This window comes from Odocoileus virginianus, chromosome 14 (genome assembly GCF_023699985.2).
Source record: "Odocoileus virginianus isolate 20LAN1187 ecotype Illinois chromosome 14, Ovbor_1.2, whole genome shotgun sequence".
NCBI classification, from domain to species: domain Eukaryota; kingdom Metazoa; phylum Chordata; class Mammalia; order Artiodactyla; family Cervidae; genus Odocoileus; species Odocoileus virginianus.
Window position 1 is genome coordinate 42,426,689 of NC_069687.1, and position 19,338 is coordinate 42,446,026.

A 19,338-nucleotide genomic window follows, 5' to 3' on the forward strand; every position below is an offset into this window, starting at 1 on the left:
ACCTAGTGTCCTCCAAAGGTAACTATAGCTACACTAGAGCTGTAGTTGCATAACTATAGCACAATATCACACCCAGGAAAAGTTACAAAGATATACTCCTCAATCTTATAAACAAATGCACTTATAAAATATTCACAGATTTGCATATATATGTGTATTTAGTTCAATGCAATTTGATCATATATATAGATTCATATGATCCAATTAGATGTCTCTTATTATTTTTAATTTTATTTCAAGGATTTTCTTCCAGAAAGTAGGTGAAGAGGGCTTAAGAGGAAGAGAAATGACTGACATCAGGGAAGCCAGAACAGAATCTGGGTATGCAAGTAAACATATTCAATAAAAGACAAAGCCTTTTACAGTATTATAAATTGAGAAAGGTACAAACAAAAAGAAGATGAGATCTGCTGGAGTTACATAATAAATTAGTAAAGGACACTTGAAGGAAACAGGTAAATGGCAGCATGCAATAGGATAATCCTAAAGGAAATTCTAAAGGATCTTCCCTGTAGCTCACATGGTGAAGAATCTGCCTGCAATGGAGGAGACCAGGGTTCAGTCCCTGGGTCAGAATGATCTTCTGGAGAAGAGAATGGCAATTCACTCCAATATCCTTGCCTGGAGAATCCCATGGACAGAGGAGCCTGGCGGGCCACAGTCCATGGGGTCAAAGAGTCGGACACAACTGAGCGACTAACACTACTACTACCACTAAAGGAAATCAACCCTGAATATTCATTGGAAGGATTGACACTGAAGCTCCAATATTTTGGCCACCTGATGTGAGAAGTCAACTCATTGCAAAAGATCTTGATGCTGAGAAGGATTGAGGGCAGGAGGAGAGGGGGCAACAGAGAATGAGATGGTTGGATAGCATCACCGACTCAGTGGACATGAGTTTGAGTAAACTCTGAGAGATACTGGAGGACAGGGAAGCCTGGAGTGTTGCAGTCCATGGGGTCACAAAGAGTCAAACATAACTTAGCAACTGAACGACAACAAGAAGCACTGGAAATCTGCTTACATTAAAAAGATAGAGCAGATAGGAACAAAATGCAGGTGTTGGTCAACATGGGAAAATGTCCAGTGAAAGAAAGCTATGTATTTTTTTCTGTAATACATACATGTAAATTTTAAGTTCTATTTTCCAAGGTTATCGTCTTCCTTTCACCTAATGGTTCCTACTAATTTCACACCACATTCATTAGTAAAGATCTGGTTAGCAAAACCATTGGATAAATAGTTAAGCATAGCATTTTAGAAACAATGCAAGAGATGAGTTATGTTATTAAGTTTTTTTTTTTTCACAGCCACACATCCACAAACTTGGAACAACATCTACTCTTTCAGGTAGAAAAATAAACACATTATGTCAATGTCCTATTGACAAGTCTTACTAATATTTCTTTCCTTTATTTTGACATTCTTGAGAGATAATAAGACAACTGCTATCACCCATAAAAAGGGTGCAAGAACTTGAAAAGTGGTGTATTTGCAGAAAAACACTCTAAAATATACTTGTTTCTCATACTAAATTTGAAACTAAATAGTACTGAAGCCTCTTGAAATCTCAGCAAAAATAAACATTTGTCCTTTTCATTTATATTTTTCTTCTTCATGAAGTTACAGATCTATTTCTAAATATCTGCTTATGTTGTTAATCACTTCAATTAAAGCTCTGAAACCATGCCATTGCTTAGAGTTTTTGCAGTGTTCAGGCATTGTAACTCCCTTCTTTAATATTGCTTGCTTGCTGCATAAGAACTTCTGATATCCTTTCCAGGAAATCTACTGAATTTCTGCCTACCTATCATTCTCCACAGTAACTGATGTAAAGAATTTATTAACATTTTATCCATTTCTTCATTCTTTCCTTTGACTAATATCTTTCGCTTTTTAAATAGCTCTATCACATCTGTACTTCTGATCTCCAACCATATTTATAATTAACTATTCACATTCTTGAGGGATTAGGCGTAAAAATTCTTTGGACTCTAGTAAACAGTACTCTCTTTATATTTCTAACTGGGCTATGAATAAAGAATTCTTATAAAAATAAGATTTGGCCCTGGATTCAGAAGAAACTAAGATAGACAATAGTCATTTCAAGAGTGGTCCCCCCAGAAAACAGCGTATTGGTGTCTTCTTGATAATTTTGACTCTCCTGATTCTACACACAAAGGAGTCCTACCTATGCATGCATAATATCATATATAAAACCTGTGTATGTTAACAGTTTTCAACAGAAAGGAAAAAGGGTGGAAAACTGGCACTAAAAGATGCCATTCAGATAATACAGGAAAATTCAAAATGAATCACAATTTATTTTACAAGTACATGGGACAAGTAACTAATCTTAGGATTCAAGACAATTGAACAAAGGATAAAATGACTTATGGCAGAATTATTTCAGTACATTAAACACTAAAATAGTGTGATTGAACATAGGAGGAAGTGACAAAATTTTATACATCCTTTCCCTCCTTTTATTCAACCCATGAAACAAGATTAGAAAAAAACTTGAAACACTAGCCTGGAAACATAGTAAGAATGTTTGATGGAACTCAGAGCAGTAAAGAGGGGGCAAGATTTTAATAAATGGATATCAGGGACTTCGCTGGTGGCACAGTGCATGAGAATCCACAGGTGAGTGTAGGAGACCCAACGCCCACCCCTGGTCCGGGAAGGCTCCACGTGCCTTGGCGCAGCTGAGCCCACGCACCACAACTACTGGGCTGCACTCTGGAGCCTGGGAGCTGCAAGCATGCACCTCCAGTGCATGCACCTGGAGCCTGTGTCTGCAGAGAGAAGCCACTGCAATGAGAATCCCACACACTGCAACGAAGAGCAGCTCGCCGCAAACAGAGAAAGCCTGCACAGACAGGCAACGAACACCCAGCACAGCCAGAAATAAGTATTAAATAATTTTTAAATGTTTGAATAATTAAAAGATATCAGGATCTCAGTCTTATTCTTTATGTGTTTAAATCTAATTTACACTAAACAGAAAATTTATTATGAAAACTCATCCAAAATCAGAGGAACTCATGGGAATCTAATGTAGGTAAGTTTAAATCTATCCCTTAGAAATGCTTCCACAGACCCAAGTACAGTGCCCATGGAATCAACTGGAGCTGAGGATGTGGCTGACTGTTATATGACTGCCTTCTAGGAAAATGTGGGAGAGCATCAGTAGGCTTGGCAAGAGGGAAATTTTGCACCCAAAGGACAGAAAGTCAGTTTTGAAAATCAGAAAGAAGCTTCAAATAAGTAAGTTTAAAATATTTTGCAAAATAAAGGAATAGTAACAATGTTTTCTCCATAGAAGAGTGAAAAAAGACTATTTGAAAATGACTAAAATGGAATATTTGGAAAGAGAAATACAGTGACTGTAGAAGGAGATGGATTTGAACTGTGCAATTCACTTACATGTGGATTTTTTCAATGATATATGCAGTTGGTTGGATGTGCTGCAGACGCAGAACCCTGGATACAGAGGAAATGGGGATAAAGTGGGTTGATTATAAGCTATAATGTGAATTTTCAACTGCTTCAAGGGTCACCTCCAGCCCCCAATTTGTTTAAGTGTCAACTGTTTATTTTGTGTGTCAGGACCCCCCAAGACCACTCTTAGGTTTAATGTTTCACTTGAAGAACTCATAGACCTCGGAAAAGCTGTTATATTCCTAGTTAGTTTTTTTTTTAATTGCAAAAGGATACATATTAAAATCAGTAAGGCACCAAGGGTGAAGTCCAAGAGGACACCAGACTCAAGCCTCCAGATGTCCTCTTCCAGCAGAGTCCCACAGATTCACTTAATTATACCAACAGTGATGTGTGAGGACATACCTGAAGCTCCCCTGAGCCTTGCGCTCATCTTCAGGATTTTTCTTGGGTATCAATCATGTAGGCAACTGCAGGACTTAGCTTCTCAGACTCCAGTTCCACAGAAGAACAGAGGGAAAGAAAAAAAACAGAATATGATTTACCAAAAATTATATTCATTAGCATAAACTATCAATTAAATTGGTGCTGTGTGGCCCAAGACCACAAAAGTGCTCTTATCAGAAAGAATATTCGAAGACTCAAAGAGTTCAACTTCCAGGAGCTGTCCAAGAGCCAGTTCTGAAGTCAGGCCTTTCTTGGAAATGTAGAGGGTTTGAGCAACTCACACCTGAAGAGTTAACCTAAACACACTTATAAAATTGAAACAAAAAAACATCATTGAGTGAGAGGAGCACAAGAACAGACACAAGGAAAATAGAAGTGAAAAAAATTTAAAGACTGATCCAAGGACATTTACCAGAATTCAATACATATAGAGACATAAAGGATGGAATGGGACGGTCCAGGGGCCCAGCAGGCAGAGTTAATAAAGGAGGAAACAGAATTAGAGAAAGGTGCTCATTGTCCACAGAGGTGTAGAAGAGTGACTCCCAATTTGAAGAAGTCACCAAGTCATGAGCAGGATAAGAAAAACAAGTACATACCCAGACCTATCAAAATGCAAAAGCAAAATATCAAATAATTTTTAATTTACCGAAGAGGCTCATTATCACAGAAAATAAGATAATTAGATAACATATTTTGCATTAGTGGGTGTCAGCTAAGGATAGAATTTTAGTGAAGCAGCTATTTTCCCTCAATGTATATTGTTCTATTATGCTGGCATTCATTGTTGGTAGCTTTTAAGAATTTTCCAGTTTGAAAAATGTATTTATCCAGTCATGGTTCAGTCTCCCCATTTACGAAATTGATTAAAAATTATAATGCTTACTTTGTAAAATAAAATCCAGACATTTTCAAATATACATAGATGAAGAGTTTATGATTTGTTAAAAAACATACTTAAACAGGTGATTCAACAAGAAATAAGTTGGAACCAGAAAAAAAGAATGGGAGAAGTAAAGACATGCTAAAGCTTGTTGGTACACATAAATAAGTATGGGCCACAAAATATGTTCATGATGAAATGGAGAGGCAATATTTTTTATTGGGCGAGGGTGGGATGATATGGGAGAATGGCATTGAAACATGTAAATTATCATATGCGAAATGAACCATCAGTCCAGGTTGGATGCATGAGGCAGTGTGCTCAGGGCTGGTGCACTGGGATGACCCAGAGGGATGAGATGGGGAGGGAGGTGGGAGGGGGGTTCAGGATGGGGACACATGTACACCCATGGTGGATTCAAGTCAATGTATGGCAAAACCAATACAATATTGTCAAGTAAAATAAATAAATAAATAATTTTTTTAATGTTCGAATTAAAATACCAGACAACAATAACATGAGATAAATCAGAGTTAAATTTTTCTAAGAACCTCGTATTATATAGGTATTCTATAGGAGAGAGGCATTAAAGATACTGAACAACAATGAACATCTTTCAGCTAAATATGCAAGTTAAAATTTAAGATAAACCATCATTTTAAAAGTTGAGTAAACTAAGTACTCTCTCAGAAGACAAAAGAAAGAAATCTTGTCAAAATGGTAAAGCAAAAAAGGAGTAAAGTTGGGGGGTGGGGGGAGCGGGAAAGGAGGGAAGCAATCACTATACAATTGTATACTTCTATAATTATATCTAAACTACAAATCAAGTTATAATAACTATCCAAATATGGCAATAATTACAAAAATATGAATGCATTAAATCTTCCCTAAAAGGCAGAGTATCATAATTGAGTACAAGTAAAATCCAATTATATTCTGTTTAAAAGTAAGTTCACACATCCCAGATTGCTCAGAACCATCATGGATTTCACCTAGCTGTCCTAGCTTAATTATTAACAGCATCCTTCCCTTGTGGCTCAGCTGGTAAAGAATCTGCCTGCAATGCAGGAGACCTGGGTTCGATCACTGGGTTGGGAAGATCCCTTGGAGAAGGGAAAGGCTACCCACTCTAGTTTTCTGGCCTAGAGAATTCCATGGACTGTATAGTTCAGAGGGTAGTAGAGTCGGACACAACTGAGCGACTTTCACTTTCACTTTCACATACTCTCAAAAGGTTCTGGTTTGAATAATAAATAACACACTAAAAGCAACACTATACAAGCAAACTGAAAACAAATGGATGAAAATATAACCTGAACAAATATTTACCAAAAGAATCTTGGTACAGAAATATGAATAACAAATAAAAGGGAATTGAAGATAAAAGTCATTAATAATGACAGTGTGGCATCTCATAAAACTAAAAGGGAATAATCCACCAAGGAGATTGTGTGTATGTGTGCACGCACACACATATTCAGTCATGGGTTGCCATTTCCTACTCCATTAAGGAAATTAATCAATCATTAATTGGTAAGCCTTCCACAACATCATCCTAAAACATATAAAGAAAAACAATGACATAAATACCCATGTAACACTAGACCATAAAGTCTGTGCTCCCCAATTTTACTACCTTGAGGTTGTCTCTTCCAAGTTCCACTTGTCTGTGTTAAGAGCTGAAGAAATCAGTACATTGACATTCCTGTAATCTATTCATGGTTGAGATGCTCTATTAGACAAGTCCTGAAGAATTAGTATTGCATTGTTAATGCACCTTGCCCAATATGTAATGCATCTTCCTAAAAAATGAAGAGAAAACCACAGTAATGTGAATATTTAAACTGAATAACAACAGAAATAATGTTTTGACACTTCAATGATGGAACTAATGTAGTAACTTGAATGTTATTTCCTAGAATGCCTTTCTTGAAAAAGTAAAATTTTAAATAAATGAACTATACATAAAATAGATAGAAAAAGAAAATAAAGAAAGAAGAAGCCAATAATAAAGATGAGAATAGAAACTAACAGTATTAAAAAACAGTCAAGCAAAAAGAAAAGTAATGATTACAAAACAAAATCTAGTCTTTGAAATAATAGTAGATCAAAAAACATGTAAAAGACTAATCCAGAAGTGGGACATACAGACATAAACACATATACTCACATGCATGCATTTTTTCATATATACTAAGGGGTGTGTGTGTGTGTGTGTGTGTGTGTGTGTGTGTGTTAAGGATATTTACCTTTTATAAGGTGAAGGTTTGAAAAACTGTAGTAGAGTGGTAGGATGAAATAATACACATAAGCTTGAAAAAATGGACTAAACCTGTAAATACTCTGAGTAAATCTTCATAACGTAAGAGAATGGAAAGAGCAAATTGCAGAACGTTACCTCCAGCATGCTATTAGTTAAGTAAGTATAAAAATCACATGAAGCTCTCATGTATGGGTGTGAGAGTTGGACTATAAAGAAAGCTGAGCACCAAAGAATTGATGCTTTCGAACTGTGGTATTGGAGAAGACTCTTGAGAGTCCCTTGGACTGCAAGGAGATCCAATCAGTCAATTCTAAAGGAAATCAGCCCTGAATATTCATTGGAAGGACTGATGCTGAAGTTGAAACTCCAATACTTTGGCCACCTGATGCAAAGAATTGACTCATTGGAAAAGACCCTGATGTTGGGAAAGATTGAAGGCAGGAAGTGAAGGGGACAACAGAGGATGAGATGGTTGGACGGTATCACCGACTTGATGGACATGAGTTTGAGCAAGCTCTGGGTGTTGGTGATGGACAGGGAAGCCTGGGGTGCTGCAGTCCATGGGGTCGCAAAGAGTCAGATATGACTAAGTGACTGAACTGAACTGATACATGTTATAAAAGTATAAGCATATATTTTGACTACACATATAATTTATAATAATACTTTCCCATAGAGAAAGAAGATAAGAGAAAAGAAAAGAGGATTTCAGAGAGAAAAAAAGAGCATGAACTTATTTGTAATGTTCTGTTTCTTTCGTTTTAAAAATCTGAAGCAACTAGGAAAATTTTGGGTTTTTTTTTTTTGTTATGACTGGTGGCTCAGTTTGTAAAGTATGAATATCTCTCCCTAGATTCAAATGTTTCTTCATCAGCTCTTTTGGCCCAAGAGTTATCATCAGAAATTTAGGATTGAGATATATTCTGAGGTCAATTTGGCGGTCTAGAGTATCTCCAATGTTCCCTACACTAACTTTATGGGTTGTCATGAATCTCCTACAACAGTGGTTCTTAATCCTATTATATCCAACATCCCACCATCTTCTAAACAAATAATTGTATAATATCTATCCTAAAATAAAATAAATAGTATAGTATGACTTCATTCAGTTTTGAAAAATCAATGTATACCTAACTATAAACTGAAGAAGAAATAAAAATAACTTATTTAAAATCAAACAATATATATTTAAATATGTAAATGTTCAGATACTATTACAGTTGAGAGTATAATGAAATATTCAGTTACTTAAGCCTATAAAGTTATCAAGTAGATGGACACAAAAGCAGACCAATATATGTGTTTTACATAATACAGCCTAACATCATAAACACTGCAATTTTCTAAGATAATTAGCATCTCTTGATAACAAGGTATTAGACAACCTTCCCTCAACTTATATAGCACTAGCAACAGAAGACTTGATAAAGTAAGGACTTCTTGGTCTCACCCCTGGGTTTTTGACTCAATAGGTATGGAGTGGGATACAAAGATCTGAATTTAAAACAATTTCTCAGATGATGATGATGGAAGTTGAACTTTTAGAACAATAACTTAGAAAATTTTAAACACTCTTTTTACATACATGAGTGCTTTATAGAATATCTGAAGACCTGTGTAACCACTTTTAGTTTGGCATGACTGCCCCATTATCGTAGGAGGCATAGAATCCCTGGTGGAATCCACTAAAGGTCAAGGTAGCTCACCTTCTTGCATGGTAACTCAGTTCTAAGCACAAGTGTTTTAAGAGTAGGGCTAAGGTATCAATCTTTTACAACCTGAGTCAGAAACTGGCACTTCCATTGTACTGTTATTCATGGAGTCAAAGATACTCCTCAGAATCAAAAGAAGAAGATATAGACCCCATCTCACAATTAAAACAGCAAAACATAAATAGCAGACATCCTTAATTTATCATAATCTACCTTTTTATTACAAAATTTACATTTCTCCCACATCCAAAATCAACTCCTACTTCTCTCAAAACTCTCACCCCTCAAGGCCTAAAGATTTTTTTTTTTTTTAAGGCCTAAAGATTTTGTCATCTCCTGCAAGTCCAGGTGCAGATAAGTTTCTCAAGTGCCGTTCTCTGTGAATATCTGCCCCTCAGACATCCCCATACACTGTTGGGACAGAGATGACTTTATAGGATACTGCCATTCAAGCAGAAGTGAATGGGAGGCACACAGCAGTCTTTGGTCTGTAGAAATTCTGAAATCCAATGGGCATTTGTTGCTACTGAATTGTGCCCCCTCCTACTCCCCATTCATAGGTTGAAGATCTAGCCCTTAATGCAATGGAATTTGGAGATGGGGCCTTTGGGAGATAACCCAGCTATAAGGCGAGAGCTCTCATGATGGGATTCAATATAATTGAAATTTTCTCTTTCTCTCTTTGTGTGCCATGTGAAATCACAACAATGGCCCTCTGTCAGTCAAGAAGCAGCCTCTCACCAGGAGCTGAATCTGCCCATACTTTGGACTTGACCCTGAAGTGTGAGAAAGTTCTGTTGATTAAGCCACTCAATTTATGATATTCTGTTATGGAAGCCCAAGGAGAGTGAGACACTATTCCTTGACTGGAGTCCAGCCCTGCTTCCAGGTAAAGACTGTCTGCAGCTTTTGGTCCACTTTTTGGGCTCTTTATTCCAGTTACCCCTCTTTTTCCATAAAAAATAACATATGTTTGCAGCCAGGTAACCTGTGTTTCCAGCTAGGTTTTGGGTCTAAAGACAATGATGTAAAGTAATTAGCCTCCAACTAATAAAAATAAATGGAAAAAAAAAAAAGACCTCTGTCCATTTTGCATTGTTCTGTTTCTTCAAGTTGATGGTATTTCTTTTAAAACATTATAGGTTTCCATAATTGAAAAAGACATATATACCTCAAGGCTCATCACAGGACTATTTACAATAGCTAGGACATGGAAACAACCTAGGTGTCCATTGAAAGATGAATGAATAAAGAAGTTGTGATACATAAGGTGGCTCTAGGGGTAAAGAATCTGCCTGCCAATGTGGGAGATGCAGGTTCAACCCCTGGATTAGATACCTATGGACACCTTATCTTCAACAAAGGAGGCAAGAATATACAATGGATAAAAAGACAACCTCTTTAACAAGTGGTGCTGGGAAAACTGGTCAACCACTTGTAATAGAATGAAACTAGAACACTTTCTAACACCATACACAAAAATAAACTCAAAATGGATTAAAGATCTAAATGTAAGACAAGAAACTATAAAACTCCTAAAGGAGAACATAGGCAAAACACTCTCCGACACAAATCACAGCAAGATTCTCTATGACCCACCTCCCAGAATATTGGAAATAAAAGCAAAAATAAAAAAATGGGACCTAATTATACTTAAAAGCTTTTGCACAACAAAGGAAACTATAAGCAAGGTGAAAAGACAGCCCTCAGATTGGGAGAAAGTAATAGCAAACCAAGCAACAGACAAAGGATTAATCTCAAAAATATACAAGCAACTCCTGCAGCTCAATTCCAGAAAAATAAATGACCCAATCAAAAAATGGGCCAAAGAACTAAACAGACATTTCTCCAATGAAGACATAGAGATGGCTAACAAACACAGGAAAAGATGCTCAACATCACCCATTATCAGAGAAATGCAAATCAAAACCACAATAAGGTACCACTACACGCCAGTCAGGATGGCTGCTATCCAAAAGTCTACAAGCAATAAATGCTGGAGAGGGTGTGGAGAAAAGGGAACCCTCTTAACTGTTGGTGGGAATGCAAACTAGTACAGCTGCTATGGAGAACAGTGTGGAGATTTCTTAAAAAGCTGGAAATAGAACTGCCATATGACCCAGCAATCCCACTCCTGGACATACACACCGAGGAAACCCGATCTGAAAGAGACACATGCACCCCAATGTTCATCGCAGCACTGTTTATAATAGCCAGGACATGGAAGCAACCTAGATGCCCATCAGCAGATGAGTGAATAAGGAAGCTATGGTACATATACACAATGGAATATTACTGAGCCATTAAAAAGAATGCATTTGAATCAGTTCTAATGAGATGGATGAAACTGGAGCCCATTATACAGAGTGAAGTAAGCCAGAAAGAAAACACCAATACAGTATACTAACGGATATATATGGAATTTTAAAAGATGGTAACGATAACCCTATATGCAGGACAGAAAAAGAGACACAGATGTACAGAACAGACTTTTGGACTCTGTGGTAGAAGGCGAGGGTGGGATGATCTGAGAGAATAGCACTGAAACATGTATATTATGAAGTGTGAAACAGATCACCCGCCCAGGTTGGATGCATGAGACAAGTGCTCAGGGCTGGTGCACTGGGAAGACCCAGAGGGATGGAATGGGGAGGGAGGTGGGAGGGGGGGATCAGAATGGGGAACACATGTAAATCCATGGCTGATTCATGTCAATGTATGGCTAAAACCACTACAATATTGTAAAGTAATTAGCCTCCAACTAATAAAAATAAATGAAAAAAAAAAGATTCCCCTGAAGGAGGAAATGGCAACACACTCCAGTATTCTTGCCTGCAAAATTCCATGGACAGAGGAGCCTGGTGGGATACCATGGGACCTCAGAGAGCTGGACCCAACCAAGGGACTAAGCACAGCACATATGATGGAATTTTACTCAGCCATAAAAAGGAACAGATTTCAGTCAGTTTTAATGAGGTGAATGAACCTATTATACAGCGTGAAGTAAGTCAGAAAGAGAAAAACAAATATCAGATATGAACACATATATGCAATCTAGAAAGATGATACTGATGAACTTTTTTGCAGGGCAGCAATGCGTCAGACTTTATTTTTGGGGGGCTCCAAAATCACTGCAGATGGTGACTGCAGCCATGAAATTAAAAGACGCTCACTCCTTGGAAGGAAAGTTATGACCAACCTAGACAGCATATTAAAAAGCAGAGACATTACTTTGCCAACAAAGATCTGTATAGTCAAGGCTATGGTTTTTCCAGTGGTCATGTATGGGTGTGAGAGTTCGACTGTGAAGAAAGCTGAGTACTGAAAAATTGATGCTTTTGAACTGTGGTGTTGGAGAAGACTCTTGAGAGTCCCTTGGACTGCAAGATCCAACAAGTCCATCCTAAAGGAGATCAGTCTGGGTGTTCATTGGAAGGACTGATGTTGAAGCTGAAACTCCCAATATTTTGGCCACCTCGTGTGAAGAGCTGACTCTGTGGAAAAGACCCTGATGCTGGGAGGGGTTGGAGGCAGGAGGAGAAGGGGACGACAGAGGATGAGATGGCTGGATGGCATCACCAGCTCGATGGACGTGAGTTTGAGTAAACTCTGGGAGTTGGTGACGGACAGGGAGGCCTGGTGTGCTGCGATTCATGGGGTCGCAAAGAGTCAGACACGAATGAGCAACTAAACTGAACTGAACTGAATGGGGATGCAGACATAGAGAACAGACTTGTAGACACAGTAGGGGAGGGGGAAGCGAGATGACCTGAGAAAGTAACACTGAAACATATCCATTACTGTATAAAATAGATAGCCAATGGGTGTTAGAAAACGCCGCGGGAAGAAAGAGCCACCTCTAAGGACCGTTGATGAAGGCCTTTATTGGGCAATCGCTCTCGGGCAGAACTCCCGGGGGGCGGGTGAGTGAAGAGACAAAGGGAGTCTGCAACCTGCGGAAAGCGGGGCGGCACCTATGTACCCTGGCGGATATGGAAGCGGCGGGACCTTTTCGAATATGCTTGGAGTCAAGTTCTAGGGTGCTGATTGGCCTTTTGTCCCGTGTCGGTTTTTCTTGATTGGCCGGAGTCTTGGCACCTTCGCGTCCATCAGTCTGCCTGGCAACGGGCTGCTGATTGGTGGATGTCTGTCCCTGGTACTTATCTGGGACCTTTTGGCGGGGGCAGTCAGCGTGACCTTTCAATGGGAATTTTCTATATGACACAGGGAGCTCAAACCCAGTGCTCTGTTACAGCCTAGAGGGGTAGGATGGGGTGGGAAGTGGGAGGGAGGTTCAAGAGAGAGGGGACATATGTATGAGTGATTCATGTTGATGTATGGCAGAAACCAACACAGTATTGGAAAGCAATTATCAGTTTATAATCAACTCCATTAAACAAAAGTCACACCCACATTTCTTTCTAAGACTAGCCATTTTTACTTATTTCTATGAAAGCACTGTGGGGAAATGCACTTAATGTCCTTAAACATATTGTCTAGTTGAAGAGATATAAGAAGCCACCTACACCCTGATTTAGTCCTTGCCTTGAAGGAATTTCCTTGACTTTTGCTTAAAGGAACTGGAATGAAAAACATCCTCTTAACTCAGGAAATCCTGATTTTTTTCATATTTTCTCTAAATTTTGCTTAAAACTTACACACTTCTATGTAGCTTAGCCCATCTCTCTTTCCTATTTTGGCATAAACAGCTAAAGTACTCAAGTTGGTGTTTTTCAGATTCCATTTAAAAACTTTATCTGATACACCCGTTTATTTGATATGTTTTCTATTTTCCGCATGAATGCAGGTAACAGCTTCACTTCCTGCCCCTACATAACAGAATCTTTAGCCTCTACTAACATTCTTTTTCATTTCTTTCAGACTGCCCCTTCAACAGTCTTCTAAAGGCCCTTCCAGCTTTAACTAATTGCTTCCTTGAGGCCGATACAGCTTCTAGAGGCATGTGAGTGAGGCAGGTACTATTTCCCCCACGTCTTGCATGACACCTTAGCAAGGAGAGCTAGAATGCTGAACTCATCTGGGCACCTCTCTTGTATTCTGTGTCTTCCTACGTAATCTCTCATGAAGTTGAAGCAGACTTCTTGTATGTTGGATGAGGGCTTCATATTCTGTGAAATTTCTGTTGAGAAAACTTGCATTTTTCAACTTAACTTCAGGAGAACTGCTATTCCTAAGAACCTGTGTTCTAATGTTCAGTTTCGGTGAAGGAGCCGTTTTCTCTGGGGAAGTGACCACATTCACAAACAGTTTCTTGTTCATGCTAGGAACACCTCAGTGGGCTAGGACTTTACAAGACTACCAAGTGCTCTTTTTCTTGGGATTAACTTCAACTGTTCTTGAGGTGTTGCAAGGAAATCAACAAGGGCCTCTATTTTGGCCCAAAAATGGATTTCTGGCTTGTCTCCAGGGAATTCCCAAAGTGAGTTTCCTATTTACAACTGGGGAGTCTAGACTTACAAATATTTTAGATTTCTTCTGGAAGAGACAGGAACAGGCTCCTCTGGGCTCCACGTGGGCTGGTCAGCTACAAACTTCTTTATACAGACTACATTTAAATATCCTTATCACTGCTCAGCTGGAGCTGCCTGGGCAGTGCTAGGACAGAAGAAAATAAATAAATGGCTCAGGATTCATACAAAAAGGTGCCAAGGACTAAACCTGTGGAGCCAAGCTAATGCTGTGGCCCAGGGCTTGAGATAAGAGGCCAGCTTGACCTATGCGTGCAAAACATCTGCAGAGGAAGGACTCTGTGGTTTTCTCTCTGTCCCGTCTTTCAAACCTGCTACTAGAACACAGACTTTCTAAACTATAAAGCATGACCACAGACATTTGTATAAAGCCAGAATCTTCAGAACTTGAGGCTCTCCTCAATGCAGTAACCTTTATAAATTGCCTGTGACTAAACCCTTCCTTCCTTAGCAATAGGCTGGAAGGATTTTCTAAGCCTCTTGCCTTTATGTGCGTTCAGTTCAGTAGCTCAGTCGTGTCCGACTCTTTGCGACCCCATGAACCACAGCACGGCAGGCCTCGCTGTCCATCACCAACTCCCAGAGTCTACCCAAACCCATGTCCATTGAGTCAGTGATGTCATCTAACCATCTCATCCTCTGTCGTCCCCTTCTCCTCCTGCCTCCAACCCCTCCCAGCATCAGGGTCTTTTCCACAGAGTCAGCTCTTCGCACGAGGTAGCCAAAGTACTGGAGTTTCAGCTTCAACATCAGTCCTTCCAATGAACACCCAGACTGATCTCCTTTAGGATGGACTGGTTGGATCTCCTTGCAGTCCAAGGGACTCTCAAGAGTCTTCTCCAACACCACAGTTCAAAAGCATCAATTTTTCAGTACTCAGCTTTCTTCACAGTCGAACTCTCACACCCATACATGACCACTGGAAAAACCATAGCCTTGACTATACAGCTCTTTGTTAACAAAGTAATGTCTCTGCTTTTTAATATGCTGTCTAGGTTGGTCATAACTTTCCTTCCAAGGAGTGAGCGTCTTTTAATTTCATGGCTGCAGTCACCATCTGCAGTAATTTTGGAGCCCAGAAAAATAGTCAGCCACTGTTTCCCCATCTGTTTGCCAAGAAGTGATGGGACCAGATGCCATGATTTCAGTTTTCTGAATGTTGAGCTTTAAGCCAATGTTTTCACTCTCCTCTTTCACTTTCATCAAGAGACTCTTTAGTTCTTCTTCACTTTCCGCCATAAGGGTGGTGTCATCTGCATATCTGAGGTTATTGATATTTCTCCCAGCAATCTTGATTACAGTTTGTGCTTCCTCCAGCCCAGCGTTTCTCATGATGTACTCTGCATAGAAGTTAAATAAGCAGGGTAACAATATACAGCCTTGATGTACTCCTTTTCCTAGTTGGAACCAGTCTGTTGTTCCATGTCCAGGTCTAACTGTTGCTTCCTGACCTGCATACAGGTTTCTCAAGAGGCAGGTCAGGTGGTCTGGTATGCCCATCTCTTTCAGAATTTCCTGCAGTTTATTGTGATCCACACAGTCAAAGGCTTTGGCATAGTCAATAAAACAGAAATAGATGTTTTTCTGGAACTCTCTTGCCTTTTCGATGATCCAGAGGATGTTGGATGATATGATTTATGTGAGTAAGTTCTTCCAATTTGGGGTTTGCACCTCTCCTATGTTTAGAATTTCTTCACTCTATTATTTCCAGTGAGTCATGAGTAAATACTGAGGTCAGCTTCAGGGGCTCAGGTCATGAAGTTAAATGCTGTTGACTTCACAATTTCCACTATATGTTAGTGAACAGTAAGCACTAAATACATGTTTCTGAGTTGCTTATCCATCTAGGATTTTATGCTACTTTGTAGATTGATTTCTCCTTTTTGAAACTTAACTAACTTCACACTGGGGCCCTGGTTAATATATTTCAAACCAGCTGAAACCTATGTAGCCTCCCTGTATTCCTGATTTAGGAAAATGAGACACACAGCAATAACCCAAAGTATTAACATGTTGTCCATTTGTGTCAGAGCTTTTTTTACAACTAGAAGAATTCAGCTGAATCACTCATGTGGTCTACAAAAACAAACACAGGAAAACTGTTGCTGATTTTAAAGTCCTTAGAAATGGAGAGAAGTTTCTTTTTTCTTTCAACAATGAAAAAACCATTGGTTTCCTTTCATAAATGCTTAATCATCTTCCAAGCAATTCCAAGCATGAGTTTATCACTGATGAATACAAACTACAATGGCTAATTTTCTTAGATTTGTTTGGGTCTTATAAACTAGTCAGTAGATTCATTGCATGAAAAGTGGAATGTTAACTTATTTCCACTTTCTTGGGGTAAAAGATCGCATGAATTTTTTAAGCCAAACCCCAATGAGGCATTTTCCAGAAAGTCACAAACTATAATTGCAATTTTATAACACATGGGAATTTTATCTGTGCCAATTGGAACTTGGGAAGAAACAGTATAGAATTACTTGTCTCTGTGTGCAGTTCACACTACAATGCTCCTCAAAGACTAAGCCAATGTGCAGTGTGTGTTGTACAGTAACATCTACAGTGAGAATGGGGGAAGAAAAGCTGAGCTAGTCAAATGCAATGTCCTCTTTCGTGAGGTCAGCCAATAGGAATTGTAACAGCTAATATCCTAGACAGTGGGAATGCAGTAAAGGATTTTTTCCCTTCTTTCCCAAGAGAAAAAGTAAATACCAAGGCAGTCATTTTGAAATCCAGAAAAGTCACAGCTGGAAACCCAAAATAAACCATCTTCAACTCTCAGTTTCTATCATTTGATCTATTATCTTCTTAGAGTCCAGCTGAAGTAGGGATGTTAACTTTAAAGGAGTTTCATCCTAATTTCTATTAGGGGATCTCAATTAGAGGAAACTTGCTATTTGGATTAAGGTTTCTGTACACCTTTAAAGTTTAATACTACTTACCACTATTTAATATAAATGACTCCTATCCTTTTACATTCTCTGTCAGCAACCTGCCTTTCATCATCTTCTTTATCAAGTCAGATAAGCCTTTATGAATCTAACCTTCAGGATGCTTTCCCGAATCCAGATATCACTCCCTTACACATCTTTACATATGTGTCAGTTTCCATCCTTCTGACTTTAAAAGGTTCCATGTCAACTCTCATCCTCTTGCCTGATGAAGTGGGGATGGGATATAGGATTCTTTAAAATCATTGCACAACCTACTTGTCTCCACGAGCTGCATCTACTTCCCTTGTTGCTTTATTTCTACTTGGAAGCAAAAGGACAGCAAAGCAAAACAAAAATGAGGGACCAAAGGATGGATATGGCCAGTCTTTTGTATTACTACTGGCTTCAGAGTAACTGATTGTGCATTTTATCCATATAGATCTTGGCCATATACTGTGTCTAGTCAGCCTGACCTCAGTGTGAAATAGACAAACTAAAGAGCAAATGGCAAAACCAAACCCTGTCCATTCTCCATCTCACACCTGTTCCCAGCAACGTCTGAAAATCTTCTCTAGCATATTCTGTAAATCCTGTTAGGTTAACATTTGTTAAAAAATCTTCCTCTTCTAAAGTATGGATGAAAGCTTATAAACTCATTTTAATAGAATATTCTCCCCCTAATAATTTGTACACAATTATATGGCACATTCCATGTAACATGACATTGTACTAATATCTCAAACACATTTGAGCCTCAGCAGATCCCTATGTGGCAGGTATGATTATATCCTCATATTACAGCATAGAAGGGGAAACTGAGAGACATACAGGCTAAGTAAATTCCCTGAGCTTACGAAAGCAGTCAGTGGCAAGCAGGCCATGGGTTTGAACTCAGAAAGTCTTGATGTCATGCTCTTAACCACTGTGTGCTGCCAATATGGCCGCCAGAGGTCAGCTTCCCTGAAGGAATCAAGATTGGCCGAGGTGTGGTGTTGTGCCAAGGGCAGCAGGGCAGAGTCCTGGGGATCCCCAACAGGTTTAGAGCAGGGGGCTTCTACACAAGAGAACACTGGTGACAGAAGTGAGATCTCAAATACTCCTTGACTCAGAAATTTCCTGAAGCACAGTTCTTCTGAGGCTTGTTGAAAGAAACATAGAACATTTCTGGGGTGGGGGGGGGGGCAGGGGGCGGGGAGGATTTAAAGGCATTACAGGATGCCCAGAGTTTAGAGGACTACGGCTGTATATGTATACTATTTCTCTGCTGCTCAAGTTAATTCCCCAAACATTTATAAAGTATCTATGATTCATAAGACCCTAGACTAACAGAGCAATGCAAAGATGAATTCTGTTTGTTGGCTGGAATGAACGAACCTAACCCTATCTCGGCTTGTAAAGTAATGGTTCCTGAACTTGTCCACATATTAAAATCACTGGGGGAGCTCCAATTAAAAATCCAATAGGGAAAATTCCCAAGACTCCAGACCAGTAAATTCAGAATCTCCAGGGTGGGACAAAAAGCATGAAGATTTTTTTAAAACTCCTCAGTTATTCCAGTGTGAAGCCAAGGTGGACAATACCGAGGAACCACTGCTTTAGGGTATCTTCTAGAGCCTACCTGCCCTTAGACAAAGGATCTCTCTTGTCACTGCATTTTCTTAAAAGGCTATAGTTTCCTAATCGCATTTTCTTTAACCTATTTAGTGCCTTTATCTGGAGCACTTATTTGCTTCAAATTCAACAGTGGCATCAGGCGGAGTGGTATGCTATAGGGGTGGCCACCGCTTCTTGCTTTTCCATTTTGGACTATGGAAGATTCTGCGGGCAGTTAGATGTGAGGCAATGCAATGTCATGAAAAAGGTCTGAGCTCTAAAGAGCCTGGCTTACATCTCACTTCTATTCTGTGTTATGACCTTGAGTGAGTCGCTTAGCTCTTATGTCTTGGTTTCCCTTGTAAAATAGTGACAGTAACATCTGCTTGTGAAAACGAGACCAAATAACTAATGGAAAGTGCCTGCTATAAAGTATGTGCTCAATGAACAGCATCTTCTCCTCTGCTACAATTATCTTCCTAATTAAAATAAACTGTCCCTTTTGGATGCCTTCTTTGCTAGATTCTTTCAGAGCTTCCATGCTGCGTGATGAAGTCAAGGGGCTATC

The 19,338-nt window shown here is 39.1% G+C and overlaps 1 long non-coding RNA gene across 1 annotated transcript in view; it reads right to left on the bottom strand.

The window, feature by feature from the left end:
• The window catches only part of LOC110129169 (uncharacterized), a 271,914-nt gene that overhangs the window by 149,284 nt on the left and 103,292 nt on the right, over window positions 1–19,338 (bottom strand). The window contains exons 4-5 of the long non-coding RNA XR_002311401.2: window positions 6,414–6,579; window positions 3,853–3,939 (exon numbers count right to left, since the gene is read on the bottom strand). This is a non-coding gene — a long non-coding RNA (uncharacterized lncRNA). The remainder of the gene's footprint in view (window positions 1–3,852; window positions 3,940–6,413; window positions 6,580–19,338) is intronic.